The sequence below is a fragment of the Rattus norvegicus genome, chromosome 5, assembly GCF_036323735.1.
Source record: "Rattus norvegicus strain BN/NHsdMcwi chromosome 5, GRCr8, whole genome shotgun sequence".
Taxonomy (NCBI): Eukaryota; Metazoa; Chordata; class Mammalia; order Rodentia; family Muridae; genus Rattus; species Rattus norvegicus.
This window is the reverse complement of record NC_086023.1, coordinates 40,747,137-40,762,721: the sequence shown is the minus strand read 5'-3', so window position 1 is coordinate 40,762,721 and position 15,585 is coordinate 40,747,137. Positions and strand designations below refer to the sequence as shown.

Genomic DNA, 15,585 nt, shown 5'->3' with positions numbered 1-15,585 from the left:
CATGCATGCCTGTGAACCCAGCCACTACAAAATGAACCACAAAGGGGTCAGCTGCTGAAGAGCTGCTAGAAGTTGCACCCTCTGGGGCAAGGAAATTTAGAACAACTAGAGTAAGACCTTGTGGTGAAAGGTAGTGAGGCATGCAGGGAGGAAAGCCATGTGCCACAGGAGAGCACTTTGGTCAAAAGGACAGTCAGACATTGCCTCTTACTCCAAATTAAGCTCCCACTTCATTTCTCAAAACCGTTACTCAGAAAGCAGTGTAATGGAACCTAGGAAACATCTTCAAAAAGGGGTATCTTCATTAATGTCAGTCCTCACAATCATTCTTGGCAAAAGGATCTCAGCTAGCTTTTACTATTGCAGATTACAGGATACCGTAAAAACCAATGAGCCTGTCATATGGGCAACAGTATTTTTGAGCTGTGTAAAAGCTAAGTAAAATTTGCATTAAGGAATACATGTAAAAACCTGAGTTATATATTGTGAATATATGTTATATGGTGAAGTTTCTTCAGATTGGAAATGTAAAATGGAAATTTTGTTTTCTTCAATTCTGAATAAAAAGAATCTCTAGTTAATTTTTGTAAAATTAAGCTTGAAACCTAGAATACTATAGTAGTGCAAAAAGAGTGATTATAAAATGTACCTTTAGGGAGAAATTTTCAAGCTCACACAAAAAGCTATTGTAAAGACTCTTGCAGCATATAAAAATAGGACTTTGCAGCTATTAAGCCAAAGTTGGCAAGAGAGTGACCTTCAGGTTTAGTTACTACTTAATTCAATTCCTTATCAATAGTGATTATGAGGCGAGAAACTGTGGGGTCTCCACAAACAGCCATCAGAGGACCAATGATCATGAGTCAAGAAGGAAATGTCATTCAACACAACTCCATTAGTTGCTTCAAACTTTCAGAGTCTGGCACTGGCCAGTTTGCTGTAGAGATATTTAAGGACAGTAGGACTTTGGGTAAGGTTTTCTGACAACACCTGTCTCAAATCCATGTGGGCAGAAGAGCTCAGGGTGGAACTACAGCGAAACTCTTTTGCAAAGGTCACCTCTTCTATAAAGATGGGTTTTATTGCTCAAGGGCCTAGGATCTGGTGCGATCTGTCACAGACAGTGTAGAGCTATAATGTACATGTAACACCTCCCCTAAGGATGAGCTCGATTGACTGAGAAACAAAGCTAAAGATAAAGGTCTAGGGAGGGAGAGTCTGGGATAGACAGTAGTCTGGGGATTCAGGTGTGGCCCGGCCCTAAAGGTAGCACCAATCGCCATAACTGCATCCACTCTCACTTCCGGGTGAGAAACAGGTACACATCCCTTTGTTGAAGAAAGAAGCCTGTGGGCTTAGCATTCCTGGTTTCCCTGGTGCTTATTTATAAGCACATAGACCTTATGCCCTCTACAAGAAACTCCCAGGACACAGCAAACTTTATACAAGTACAAACAAGGAACACAACGTAACTACCTTGAGAGTTACCTTGAGTTGTACCTTGAGACTCTCATACTCCTTGGGAAGCACCTTGTTATACAATATGGTTTTATTATAATACAGTTTTATTTTTCAATCACATCTTTCCTATTATAAAGTGCTTGACTAACTTAAATAATACAATTACATACAAAGCATTAACAGTAGAGAAGAGAAGTCAAGAGAGATTCAAGGGAGGATATATGTTTACCATGCAAACCAGAGGTAAGATAGGAGTCAATAACGCAGAAAGAAGCTGGATAGCAGGAGAGAGATCTAGGAAGCCTGTCTAGGAGAGAGATAAAGGGGACTTCAGAACAATAAACAAAAAGTGGAGTCAGAATGATCCACATGCAGAACAATACAAGAACCTGGAAAACAAGTTTAAAACTCTAAAGTAGATTCTCAACTTACAGGAAAGTGGAAAAATCTAGGAAAACAGAAGATGCAGACAGTAAAGCACAGACAGTGGAAAAAGCAGGTCGCCCAAACCACTTAAAAAGCCTCCCAGAGATGTGGCCCTAAGGGACAGAGAGAAGGGGTGGCTAGCAGTCCGTAGCAGTACCAAAGGCAGCCGCAGGTATGACGTGGGAACAAATCATGAAATGATCGATGCCTATCATTTCCGAATGACTGAAATGCATCAAGAAATGCTAGTAAGGAAAGGACTTCAGGGTTCAATCTAGAAATCCAAATGTGAACAAAAGGTCGCAAGAGTGGAATTATATTTGAATATGGTTCATACTGCACTCAACTAGCTGAATTTAAATTAGTTTCAACATTTATCCCTGCCCCTTCTAGCTGTGTACAGTAACACATATCCCTATATCCTCTCTGCTTTTCTAGGAACTTCTTTTTCCTCTCCTAGGTTCTCTTCCTCTTCCTCCTCAATTATATAGAGAAAGAAAATGCTCAAAGAAGGGTTTGGGTACAACAGGTACAACAAAATTCAACCCCATTAGCACCTGTCTTCCCCTCCCTTCTTTTCCAGTCTCCCCTACGCCCCATACTGAGACCCATGCTCCTGTCCGCCCTCGCACTGAGTGTCCATGCCTGTTATCTTCAAGTCCTCTGCTGAGGTATGGGTGGCTATGCCTCCTTCCTCTCAGCCAAGGTCCATTTGAGGATATATTGACCATTTATGTTCCCTTGACTCTCTTAGTCCTATTTCTCACCTGCAAAGATGTTTCTTTTACAACAGATTATGAGTTCCTCAAATTCAAAGAACATATCCTATTTTAACTATGCCTGATAAAGAATAAGCCAATACGAACTCAATAAACATTTCCTGTTTATATAAATTTACCACAAAAAGAATAATAAACAACCTTAAAATAAACGTAGAAATGAAATCAGTGAGTCCTCAAGACAAAGTTCATAAGAAAAAGAAAAGGTCTATATCTTGATATGAAGAAAAAGGAGGAAAATGGATAATAAAACCTGAAACACAATAGGCCAGAATTAAATGCACGAACTTCCCTGAAGCTATCCAAGGAGGAATAGTATACATATTGAAATTTTACTGTTCAAAGAGAATGTCAAAAAGGGGCAACTTCTGCTAGTACAAAAGCAGTCCTGAATACATAAAAGAGACTTGACTCTGGCCACAAAGGAACTCTGATTGAAATTAAAGAAAGAGTCATGAAAGATATGATTGGAGAAGCAAAAGACAGCTATTTTCTCAAATATGAAACAGCTTTAGCACTCCAAATCTGTGCTAAGGACATGAGCTGATTGTGGAGAACCAGAAGAAACACAAATGTAAAAGTTCTCACAGAGAGAGGGGAAACTGGGTGGGAGAACGAGTACTAAGAGCTAAGACAAGAGACAAACCAAGACAAGCCTATGGGGTAAGAGTACACAGCAAGGTTAATGCTGTCCTGGAACCAGGTATGCTATTGAGTAGCAAAGCACAAGTTAGCAAAAGCCTAGCTTCCTTTATCACAATTATTTACATTTTAATTCTATACGCTTACAACATATGGAAAAACATATAGCACAGCAAAAACGATATGAAGACAGTATCTTAAACCTTCAGTGCCTCTCTTCCCCTAAGTTTATGCTCCACTTAATCCATCTTCTTGTTGGTTTGTTTGCTGGTAGCGGGCAGTGGCAGAGATGACTCGGGCATTAGGAGTGCGCATCAGGGTTAGGGATTTAGCTCAGCGGTAGAGCGCTTGCCTAGTGAGCGCAAGGCCCTAGGTTCGGTCCCCAGCTCTGGAAAAAAAAGAAAAAAGAAAAAAAAAAAAAGGAGTGTGCACCACTCTTGCCTGGACTGAAGTTAAGTTCCCAGCATTCTTCTTAGATGGCTCACAACCGACAAAAACAGCCCTCTGTGGCCTCCAGGAGCACCACACTAGTGTACACAAATCCACACACTCAAACACACACACACACACACACACACACACACACACACACACACAATTTAAAACAGAATTATTTTTTAAATATCTTAAGAACAAAAAGATTTTCTTTAAAGATTCCAACAAGACTGCAATGCCCCTGCTCCTGCTCCTGCCCCTGCTTCAATAAGGCTGTGTTGGAGGCTTAGATGCCAGCCTCTAAGTACCATAGGAGATATTTGAGCCTGTAAGAGGAGAGGTCTACTGAAAAGAGATCATCAGAGAGAAGGAGTTGAAGAGAACATGGGGACCCTGGCTCCTCCATGACTCCCAACTTCTATGAGGTGAACGGGCCTTCCTCACACGCTCTGCTATAATGTTCTATGCCCCCATTGTCCTAGACAACAGAGATAAGTGACCATGACAAGAACCTCAAAACTCCTGACCCAAAATAAACCCTTCCTGTTCTTGAATGGATCCTCAGGTATCTGTTATAGTGACAGAGCCTGATAAACACAGGCTCCAATGCAGAATATATAGGGGAGTTCTTTAATGGACCAATGGAGAAAAATGATTCCCATCCAGTTTTGAAAGCAGGGAACCCACATGATAGAAAATTGAAAGGAATGGGGAAACTCTCCCAGTTTTCAAAGTATCCCCTAGAGACAGTAGGGATGTGATCCAAGGAGTCTGGGCTAGGGCCTGATCTCCGGAAGTCGGGTATCTTGTGAGAAAGTGGAACATGCAGGAGACTGGATTCACACCTAACTAAAATGAAGAATACTAATGGTTACTTTGCAGAATCGACTCTCATTCCCATTTCCCCAGGATCCTTTAACAAGTACATCTAAACTTCCAAAACACTTCACCAAACTCATTTAATTTAGTTAAAGAATAGAAAAGGGGATCTTTTTTTTTTAAGGAGAGCTGAAGGATGAGCTGAATGGTTATTTTCTGGGGTACAGATATGGAAGCTTCTTTCTGCCCACCATGCTGTCTGGCACAGTGAAGGTGTTGGTAACCACAGGCTACCAGACAGACAGAGTATCTTACAGATGTATGGTATCTACATTTAACCATTTCCTTCACTGTCTCATCATGGACAAGAAAGATTATACAGAAAAGACGGAATTTAGAAGCACTCTGAATTTTTTTAAGGCATAAGAAAACAGGTTGATTTTTTTCAACAGTTTCCTATATCTTTCCTAAGTCATATTTAGTATGTTTCTTTGGCTGAAAAAAGTAATTAGTAGATTAATTTGTATTAATTTTTATTATTTATTTTATTTATTTACATTTCAAATGTTGTTCCCCCTTCCCGGTCTCTCTCCACAAATGCCCCATCCCATCTCCCCTCCCCTTTGCCTCTAAGAGCGTGCTGTCCCACCCACCCACTCCCACCTCACTCCTCTAGCATCCCACATCTCTACAGCAGCAAGCCTCCACAGGACTAAGCGCATGCCCTCCCACTGAGGCCAGATAAGGCCATCCTCCGCTACATATGTAGCAGGAGCTACAGACTAGCCCATGTATGCTCTTTGGTCAGTGTCTTAGTCTCGGGAGCTCTGAGGGGTCTGGTTAGTTGATACTGTTGTTCTTCCTATGGGGTTGCAATCTCCTTCAGCTCCTTCAGTCCTTCCCCTAACTCTTCCATTGGGGTCCCCAGGCTCAGTCCAATGGTTAGTTATGAGTATCTGTATCTGTCTCAGTCAGGTGCTGGCAGAACCTCTCAGAGGACAGCCATGCCAGGCTCCTGTCTGCAAGTACATCTTAGCATCAGCAATAATGCCAGGGTTTGGTGTCCACACACAGGATGAGTCCCAAGGTGGGGCAAGAACCCTGAATTTGTAACACACACACACACACACACACAAAGAGAGAGAGAGAGAGAGAGAGAGAGACTTATAGGCATACAGACACATACACTTAACTAAAATCTAGGGATGTGAGGTTGAAGACAAAGAAAAGAAACAGCATCCCCAATTGTTAAAGCCACACTAACTATACACATTTAATTTACCCAAATACTATCTATCCATTTCTGTACAGCAGAGTACATTCACTCCGCTTTCGGGTTTTGGGGGGGGGGGTTGTTTTGTTTTGAGATTTACAGATAACTTATCTAGCAAAAATTCATGTGCAGTATCATAGATCTCTACTGACTAAAATGGCATAACTCTTTTAAATTCACTCTGGGTCATAATTTGCATTCCAAGAAAATTATTAAATTACATTAAAATTATATGAGTTTCAAGAAAAATATAATCAAGATATTTATATAGCAAATGCTCTTAGAATCAACTTTCAAAGAGGCAGTAAGGACTGAAGAGATGGCTCAGTGGTTAGAATACGTACTGATCTTCCAAGGACCTGACTTCAGTTCCCAGCAGCCAGCCCAGGCTGCTCTCAACTGCCTATAACTCCAGCTGCAGAGGAAGAATCAGACATCCTCTTCTTGCCCCTGCAGGTACCCACACACGGGTGCCAGACACACAGCAATACACATACATACAAATGAAAATTAAAGGAAACAATACTGAGAAAAATACTAATGGCTTGTCAAATCTTAATGGCCCAATATATAAAAAATTATAACAAGTCAATAAAAGAGGATCCCATAAAAAATAAACAAAGGGTATATGGTACATAACGAAAATTCAAATGATGAGAAAAGAAATAGCTACTCAACCTTATCAATCATGCCATATTAAAACAATAGAAAGATAGCATTTTTCATCCCCATGCTACCAAATGTAAAAAGTGACCGTTATCTCAATACGGCGTTCAAGTGTATTTCTGCATGTCTCAAACAAAAGCGTACTGACGTTTACAGCAAATGGCCTTGGTAGATATGGAATTCTCTCTAGGGATCAACAGCACAGTTCTGTTAACTATCTAGGAAAATAACCAGCATGTCTCCATCTTCAGCCAAAAGACAGGAATGTTTACTTACAGCTCACTATGAAAGACTCAGGATTCTCCCCCTTTAACACAGCTGACTGCAGGTGCTAGTGTCATGTGGCCATTGTCATATCACCCTGTGGGCAGCACAAAATGGCATAGTCTGACAGTGCTTTGATTCTGATCCAGGTGCCCCAGGCCTTCCAAAATTATCCACAGACTCTTGGCTTCTAAGTAGGACTTAATCACAAACTTGTAACCATTCTTGACACAATATGACAAAAGCAGCATTATAAATTGTTTCTATTGAGTGCTATCGAGCTTTTTAAAAATTTACTGTTTTAGATTTATATGTTTTATTTTGTGTTTTTTGAGTATTTTGACTGCATGTATGAATGTATACCATGTGCTTGTCTGGTGTCTACAAAGGTTAGAAGAGAGCACTGGATCTCTTGGAACTGGAGATACAAGTAGTTGTGAATGCTGGGAACCAAACCCAGGTCCCCTGCAAAAGCAACAAACACTCTTAAGCACTGACCCATCTCCTAGTCTCCTTATCAACAGTCATATTAAAGGATGCTGTGAAGGAAACCCTGCAAAAGTAAAAGTTATAAGTACTCTTTCACCCAACAGTGTAATCATTTGCACCAAGAAAATAAACAAATATGCAAATATATACAATAATGTCCTTCAATCACCAGATGTTTTGAAATCCCACTGTGGTCCATGGATAGCAGAGAATCCTAGGTAGATTATGCTGCTTTCTATATAGATGCACGCCCCATACATGCATAATCATAAGGGAAATATTTACTGGCTGGCTTCTCTTTGACCTGCTTGGATTTCTAAACTCAGTATTCTTGAGCCAAATTTGGCAACATTAAATTAAAAATAAAAAAGGTTACTTGAACACAGCTGATCTGATAGCCCGGTCTGTTACTTAATATGTAATGGGCGTATGGTGTTTTGCTGGACTAGAAAAAGATATAGTTCACAGATCAGGAAGGGATGCACTTTCATCACACTACTCAGAATAGCACGGGATTTAAAACCTACAAACTGTTTACCCTTGGAATTTTCCACTTAATATCTTCAAACTAAGACTAATTGACACCAAGCAAAGAGACATAGGAAACAAGAATAAGCTATTTACATGCAGAAATGACCCAGTAATTTCACCTGTAGCAGAAATAAATGTGTACTATTCTAAATACCAAGAGAAGATTGGTTTAACGTTAGGTTGCTCCTACAGTAATGAACCAAAAAGGCCTTTAAAAGATAAGATGTCATTCTATATAAAAACACGCTCACCAGTGATTATTACTAAGTGGAAGCTTCAGAAAGCTATACCACAGACTATGTGAAACACACTTATACACATTTCTATCAGGAAAGAACAAAATACTAAGCAGCGAATATTATTTACATATCTACTATATCAACACAGGAAATTGATTCTGTTTGGGATACCCTGTTGGAATGATGAAACTCAAAGAGATATCTGAGAGGAGCAATGAGTTTACCTGGGTTGAAAACAGGGATAGAATGTTAGCACTGATAAAGACTGACTTGACCCTACACACATGAAGACCATCGCAAGACATCAACAGATGTGCAGACTGAGAATCAGCTTCTGTGTGGAGTAATTCTACAGGGTGAACTGAGTGAGCAAAATGAGGGGTTATTTAAGAATGTCCACTAATTCAACTGGCCAAAGGGGAGACAAATTTACAAATCTCAAAAACTGACAAGGCATTTTAGGGGGAAGGACAAGACACAGGGAATTCAACTGGGTACAGTGCCCAGCTCTCAGCAGCCAGGGGCAACAAAATCTCTAAGGGAGCCCAGCCGAGAAATATATATATATATATATATATATATATATATATATATATATATATATATATGAGAGAGAGAGAGAGAGAGAGAGAGAGAGAGAGAGAGAGAGAGCGCACTCCAGCTCAACAAACACTCAAATGCAAAAGAAATCCAATCTGGCCCCAACTAAATGTTCATTACAAAAATATTCAGTGATGTTCACAATATGCCAGACAAGGTTCAAATCGTCACACGCTGTAAAGCTGGAGTAACAAGAGCAGCATGGCATTACCCCAGGAAGTAGGTCGCTCCTATCAGTTCAGAAAGTCTCAAGAACACATAGACACAAGTGTCCACCATATACCAGCACTTGTCAGGAAGAACAGAATTCAACAAATTATGGTTAAGCCACTAGCTAATAATAACCAAAAAGGTACAGCTTTATTTTTCCCACACCAAAACAGCAAACCATTGGGCACGTGCACGGAGGAGGGGTGGGGGTTATTCACAATGCACGTTCTTAAGGTCAAAGAGGACTCCAATGTTAGAGCAAAGATGGCAAATATTAACTCCTCCAAACTGAGAGGACTGGGTAATAAGACTGTCTTGACAAGGAAAGACCAGGAAGCTTCTATTCGACGACCATATTTGGAAGTGAAACATCAGCTGTAAACAACACTGTAAAACAGCAGCAATGAGACCAAAAACAACCAAGGTCTTAGGCCCTGACCACTCTGACTTTGAAAGCAAAGGCAGAACAGGGTTCAAAAGAGCCAAAACTTGGGGCAGGAATTTTTAAAATTGGTACTCACGTCTGGAAATAATGGAATTCAATGAATACTCAAGGCTGTCTATTATTTAGAGCCACCAAGTAAGACTGAACTTCCACCCAAGAACTTACTCCAAGATACAGGAGTGCGAGGGACCCTATATTCACTATCGCTAGGACAAGAGTGTGCAAGATAAGCAGTGTGCCTGTCTTAGAAACTCAGACCAGAGAGTGTGCGCAGGAAGCAGAGGGAGCGGGTGGCTCCCAACAGAGCAGACTAGTGGGCCACAGCCAGCTAACTTCCTAATCCTTTGTGGATTGCAAGTAGAATTGAATCCCAAAAGCTCTGGGACTAGGAGCACTTGGGAAACAGAGGAAATGCAAAACCAACCCCAGCGCAAAACATAGTGACAAGTGGCTGGGCCCACCCCAGACCATGGAAAGAAGGCTGCAGCCTGGCATCTCGTGGCTTGAGCCTGCTTGGACAGAAACCTTCCCGCGTGAGAGGGAAGTCACGGTTGCGCAGCCTGCAGGCCGAGTGTCCGCAGCTCGCCGTGAGCGCGTCAGGCCCAAGAGAGCCCGGACAAGAGACGGCCGCACCCGCGTCCGGTCTCCGCCTGCACAGCAGCACAGCACCATAGGCACGCGTGGGCCCAGAGCCTCCGCCCCGCGCTCCCCAGAGTGGCGCGCGCCCGGCCCCGCCCACGCCGAGGGGGACGTCGAGACCTTGAGGAGGGAGGAAGGAAGAAAGCGCCGTACCCTGCAGGGTCCGGGACTGGGCGAGCAGAGCTTCGCCACAAGCCCGCAGCGTGGGCAGCAGGAGGCTGCTCCCAGTATCCCGTGCTGCTGCCGCGGCGGCGAGCCCGGCCCAGCGCGACCCGGAAGGAAGACCGAGGCCCGGAGGCGGGGCGGGGCCTGGCGACGACGAGGCGGGGCCTGGCAAAGGGCGGGGCCAGGGCCAGGCTGGCTGCTACCGGACTGCTTGTCTTTTGAGCTGCTTAGCAAAGCCAGTGGTGGTTTAGAAATGGCCCATTTGCTCCAGAACTGGCAGTGGGTGGCAGAACCTTTACACTACTCGTCCTTCCAAAGATAGCCCTCCAAAACTAATGTAGTTCTGCTGAAGCTTCTTCGGACTTGGTGACTTAACCCAAGTATTATGCAAAAAGCCCTTCAGCACTTGAGCAGTAGAATGAGAACTTCTAGGGCAGTAGAAGTTCTCAGCAGGCCAATACACCAATTAATTAACAAATTCTTCAGCCCGCAGAAACAAACCTTCAGGCTCATATTCACCCGACCACCTGTGATGAAGATGCTGTCAAGGGTCTCCCTTAGTCTCCATTTCTTTTCAAAGGAATCTTTCTTTGGCTGTCGTTACATTTGCCTTTTCAGAAGGTTTCCACTAATGACAAACTTTAAGATTTATTTTAATTTTTTATTAATCTCTCTCTGTGTGTGTGTGTGTGTGTGTGTGTGTGTGTGTGTGTGTGTGTGTCCTGTTCACGTGCATGCAGGTGTTCAGATGCCATGGAAGGCAGAAGTGGTCAGATATCCTGGAGCTGAAATGAGACAGTGGTGATCTGTCAGAAGTGGATGCTGGGAACCAAACAGGTTCACAGAAAGAGCCATCTTTCCAGCCTTATTAATGGGAAACTTTCAATAACACGCTGAACCATTCATCATTTCCAAATTTCTCCTGAAGAAGCAAAATAGAAAGAACACTTGTTAATTCTACTTTACTTCCTGTTCCATCGCTGTGAGAAGACATCATGATCAAAACAATTTATGCAAGGAAGGGTTGAGACTTGGGATTCTAGATGGTTAAGAATCCATCACAAGTACATACGGGAGCATCGCAGCAAGCACCAGGTATGGCGGCATAAGCAACTAAGAGCTCATGCCTCTAACAGCAAACGTGAAGTAGAACGGACAAACCAGGAAATAGCCAATGGCTGGCTTCCATCAGCAAAGCCATACGTCCTAAACCTCCCCAAACAGAACAACTGGGAACCAAGTATTGAAATGGCCCAGCATATGAAAGGCAGCTCATTCAAACCACCCCATGAAGTGAAACAGTTATGGTATGCCATGTAATTATACGGATGTGAAATCTTAATCAGGAAAGTCAAACTCAATTTCCATCTTCCACGTTTGACTGTGCCACTTACTACCTGGTGAGCTGCTTCCTAAAAAGAGAGTATTGGAAACTGGGTATGGTGGGAGGCAGAAGCAGGCAGATCTCAATGACTTCAAGGCCATCCAGAAGGGCATTCCATCTTGTTAACAAAAGGGGTAACTGTGCGGTCCACTTGTCTGATTATCTCACTCTATTCATCACAGGGTTTTTGTAAATCTGAATATTTATTCTAAAATAAAACGGTTTTAAATCATGCTAATTCATTAAAAATAAAAATGACAAGCTGACCCTTTCTATTTCCTGATATAATTCCTCAGTTAATGCCTATAAAGAACTCAAACCCTGGGGTTGGGGATTTAGCTCAGTGGTAGAGCGCTTGCCTAGGAAGCGCAAGGCCCTGGGTTCGGTCCCCAGCTCCGAAAAAAAGAACAAAAAAAAAAAAAAAACAAAAAAACTCAAACCCTATTTTAAACTGCAGAAATTTCTCATTCTAGAATGAAGTATGTTTTTTAAACAAAGAACAGACCTTCCTTTAGTCCTTATTCACTTTCCACATTTCTACCTTTCTTCACTACATTTATTTTTTAAATTTTATTTTATTTTTTACTTATTCACTTTACATCCGGCTGAGTAGACCCCTGGGTATCCCTCAACCCTGACACTTCTGCTAGGCTAGGCACTTCCTCTCCCACTGAGGCTAGAAAAGGCAGCCCAGCTAGAACATATCCCAGAGACAGGCAACAGCTTTGAGGATAGCCAGTCCAGTTGTTCAGGACCTACATGAAGACCAAGCTATACATTTGCAACATGTGTGTGGGAAGGCCTAGGTCCAGACCATGTGTGTTTTTTGGTTGGTAATTCAGTTCCTTTCTTCTGTTCTTCCATAAGAGTCCCCAAGCTCCATCCACTGTTCGGCTTTGGGTGTCTGTATCTATCTGAGTTAACTGCTGGGTGGAACCTCTCAAAGGACAACATGCCCCTGTCTGTAAGCATAACAGAGCATCATTAATAGTGTCATGGACCGGTGCTTGCCCATGGGAAGGGTCTCAAGTAGTGTTATGGTTCTAACTGAAGGATAAAACATATTCAGGAAAGGACACAAAAGCTGGATATAGTAGTTGTCCATTGGTTGTCCTAGCACTTGGGAGACAGAGATAAATGGATCAGGAATTCTAGGTAAATCTCAAGTTACATAGCAAATTCAACACCTTCCTGGGATGAGTTAGACCCTGTTTTCAAAAAAGAAAAAAAAATAGAAAGGAAAGGGAAAGTGAAAAAGAAGCTGATACAAAAAGTGACTGTACAGTTGGATAAAAATGGGAACACACTCACATAATAAGTCCTCAGATAAAAACTGGATAATTACTAGCAAGAAGTCCCCAGAATTGCTCCTGTCCAAAAAAATACAGGAACAAAGAGTGGAGCAGAGGCTGAAGGAAAGACCCTCCAGAGACTGCCCCACCTGAGGATCTAGTCCATCTGCAGGTACCAAACCCAGACACTCTTGCTGATGCCAAGAAATATGTGCTGACAGGAACCTGGTATAGCTGTCCCCTGAGAAGCTCTATCAGAGCCTGACCAATACAGATACAAATGCTTGCAGCCAACCATCAGACTGAGCACAGGGACCCCAATGGAGGAGTTAGGGGAAGGACTGAAGGAGCTGAGGGAGTTTACAACCCCATACAAAGAAGAGCAATATCCACCAACCAGATCCCCCAGAGCTCCCAGGGACTAAACCACCAACCAAAGAGTACACAAGGATGGACCCATGGTTCCAATTGCATATGTAGCAGAGGATGGCTTTATCTGGCATCAGTGGGAGGAGAGGCCCTTGGTCCTGTGAAGGTTCGATGCCCCAGTGTAGAGGAATGCTAAGGTGGTGATGTGGGAGTTGGGGGTAGGTGGGGGAGTACCCTCATAAAAACAGGGAGGAGGGGGATGAGATAGGAGATTTCCAGAGTGGAAACAAGAAAAGGGGATAACATTTAAAATGTAAATAAATAAAATGTCCAATAAAAAATAAAAAAGAAGTCCTCATATGTCCTTCTGATCTTTTCCCATTGCCTTTCCCCCAGTGTTAGCGTTATTCTGACTTTTTAAAAAGAGTGTTTTTATCACCTGCATTCCTGCCAGTGGAAGTCACTGGAGGCTGTCAGGATTCCTAGAACTAGAGTTATAGATGGTTGTTGGTCACCATGTGTATGCTAGAAACTGAACCTAGGTCCTCTTTAAAAGAGCAAGTGCTCTTAACTGTTGACCTATCTCTCCGGTCCTATTCTGACTTCTAACAGATTAATGTCAACTTTTGGTCTTAAGGTAGATGGGGAATCATATAAATTACTCATTTTATTTGATATGGTTTCTTTTAGCATCAGGTTGGTGAGAACAATTCATGTTAAGTGTAGTGGTGGTTTCTTGAGTTACTCTTATGTTAAAAAAAAAAAGGAGAAGAAGACTGTATAGCCTATTCTTCATAAACATCCTGCAGTTTTGTTGTTTTTGATATTATTTACTTATTACAAGCTGCTGCTTTTGGCATTCGTTTTTATGTCTTTTGGTGCACACTCTTTGCCTGTCCTTTTATATACATTTTAATTTCTTCAATTTCTAGCTTTTTTTCAAAGATGTAGTTAGTGTTATTGTTTGCTTGTTTTTCTTTTGGACTATGTGTTGAGGTTGGGGGTAATAATGTTTGAAACCAGGGATGATGCTCTATTTTTTTTTATTTCAATGTTCTTTAAAATGCTGGTTGTTAAATAGACTGATTCATGTTTAAGAAAAGAAACAGCTGAGAGCAAAGTTTCTGTTCTGTGACTAAATGGAATTGTCATCACCCAGGCAATCCTCCCTCGAAACTTCTCTTCCCAAGGGCCTTGCTTTGTTTTCTGGGCAGGGGCACAATAAGGCCAAAGGGGGGGGGGAGGGGGAGTGATGCTTATCAGTTAGTGTTGCCCTGATTTAGTGTGTGAACTAATGCCTAGTTATTAAATGGAATGTTTTTCAGAGCTGAAAAGCATCCCACGCTGTAATGGCACTATTAAAAATAAAATCCCAACAAGGCTTAATTGTGCATAAAGTCACCAGCTCAGCAAGTTGGTTGTGATTCATCCGTGTTAGTTTCAAAAGTTACAATGTTCTGCTGCCATGGGGAGTCACACACAGAAGCAGCAGGTTCAAAACTCCTCTTTGGCCTGACCCCTTGAAGCACCACCCTCCCCGCCACTGTTCTCAAATGACCTTCTTCATGAAATGTCTATCAGTTAGATACCTTTTGGGATCGTGAGCATGTGTGACCATAAAATCCTACATGGTAAAGGCATCACTCAAAATGAAATGTCCCCACAGTGAGTTCCTCTTAGTTTTCTGTCATTTGTTCCAATTAGTTGTTCTCTGTAACCAAGACTTCTTAGAAAATGCAAGGCCACATGCTTTTCACAAAACTCAGCCAAAATAATCTGTGAGCTCTCTTGTGTGTGTGTACCTGTGTGTGTATGTGCCTGGGTGTATGAATGTGACTGTGTGTGAGAGTGTGCCTGCATGTGTGTTCCTATGTGTGTGCCTGTGTGTGAGTGTACCTGTATGTGTATGTACCTGTGTGTTAATGTGCCTTGGTCTGTGCATGTGTGTGTGAATGTGAGTGTGCCTGTGTGTGTGCCTGTATGTATGTGTGTGAGTATGTCTGGGTGTGGAACCCAGGTCATCATGCACACTAGATGCTAGATAAGTTCTCTAAAACTGAGAAATCCAGTCTTCCTTTTACTTTTTATTTTGACATAGCATCTCTCTAAGTTTCCCAAACTAGCCTTGAACTTACTCTGTACCCTTGTCAGGACTTGGGTTTGCAACCTTCCTGCCTCATCTTCACCCTCCTGTGTAGTTTGGATTACAGACCTGCACCACCACCAAGTTTGGCCCTGTGAAATCTTAAATGAACTAACTTGTTGAAAACCAGAATTCAAGCAGTAATGATAGGGGTTTTTAAGGTGCTAATTAATGACCAGAGAACATGAGTAATAGCCACTGATAGAAATCATTTAGTCTGTGATTTCAACATCATACAGATCATAAGAGCTTTTCATTTTCATATTAATCTCTCAAGATATTAGCCTAAAAAGTAGTCATAGTAACTACTAAGA

General features: G+C 42.1%; 1 protein-coding gene across 8 annotated transcripts in view; it reads right to left on the bottom strand.

The window, feature by feature from the left end:
• Positions 1–10,209, bottom strand: part of Fbxl4 (F-box and leucine-rich repeat protein 4) — a 73,642-nt gene extending 63,433 nt beyond the window's left edge. For 3 of the 8 annotated variants that reach the window (XM_039109815.1, XM_017593342.2, XM_063287582.1), the window contains exons 1-2: positions 10,072–10,205; positions 6,778–6,862 (exon numbers count right to left, since the gene is read on the bottom strand). The gene's annotated coding sequence lies outside the window, so the exon portion shown is untranslated. Of the gene's footprint in view, positions 1–6,777; positions 6,863–10,071 lie in introns of all 8 variants that reach the window. The other 5 variants (NR_172642.1, NM_001395576.1, NM_001395577.1 and 2 more) reach the window with 2 other exon arrangements.
• Between the last annotated feature and the right edge of the window lie 5,376 nt (positions 10,210–15,585).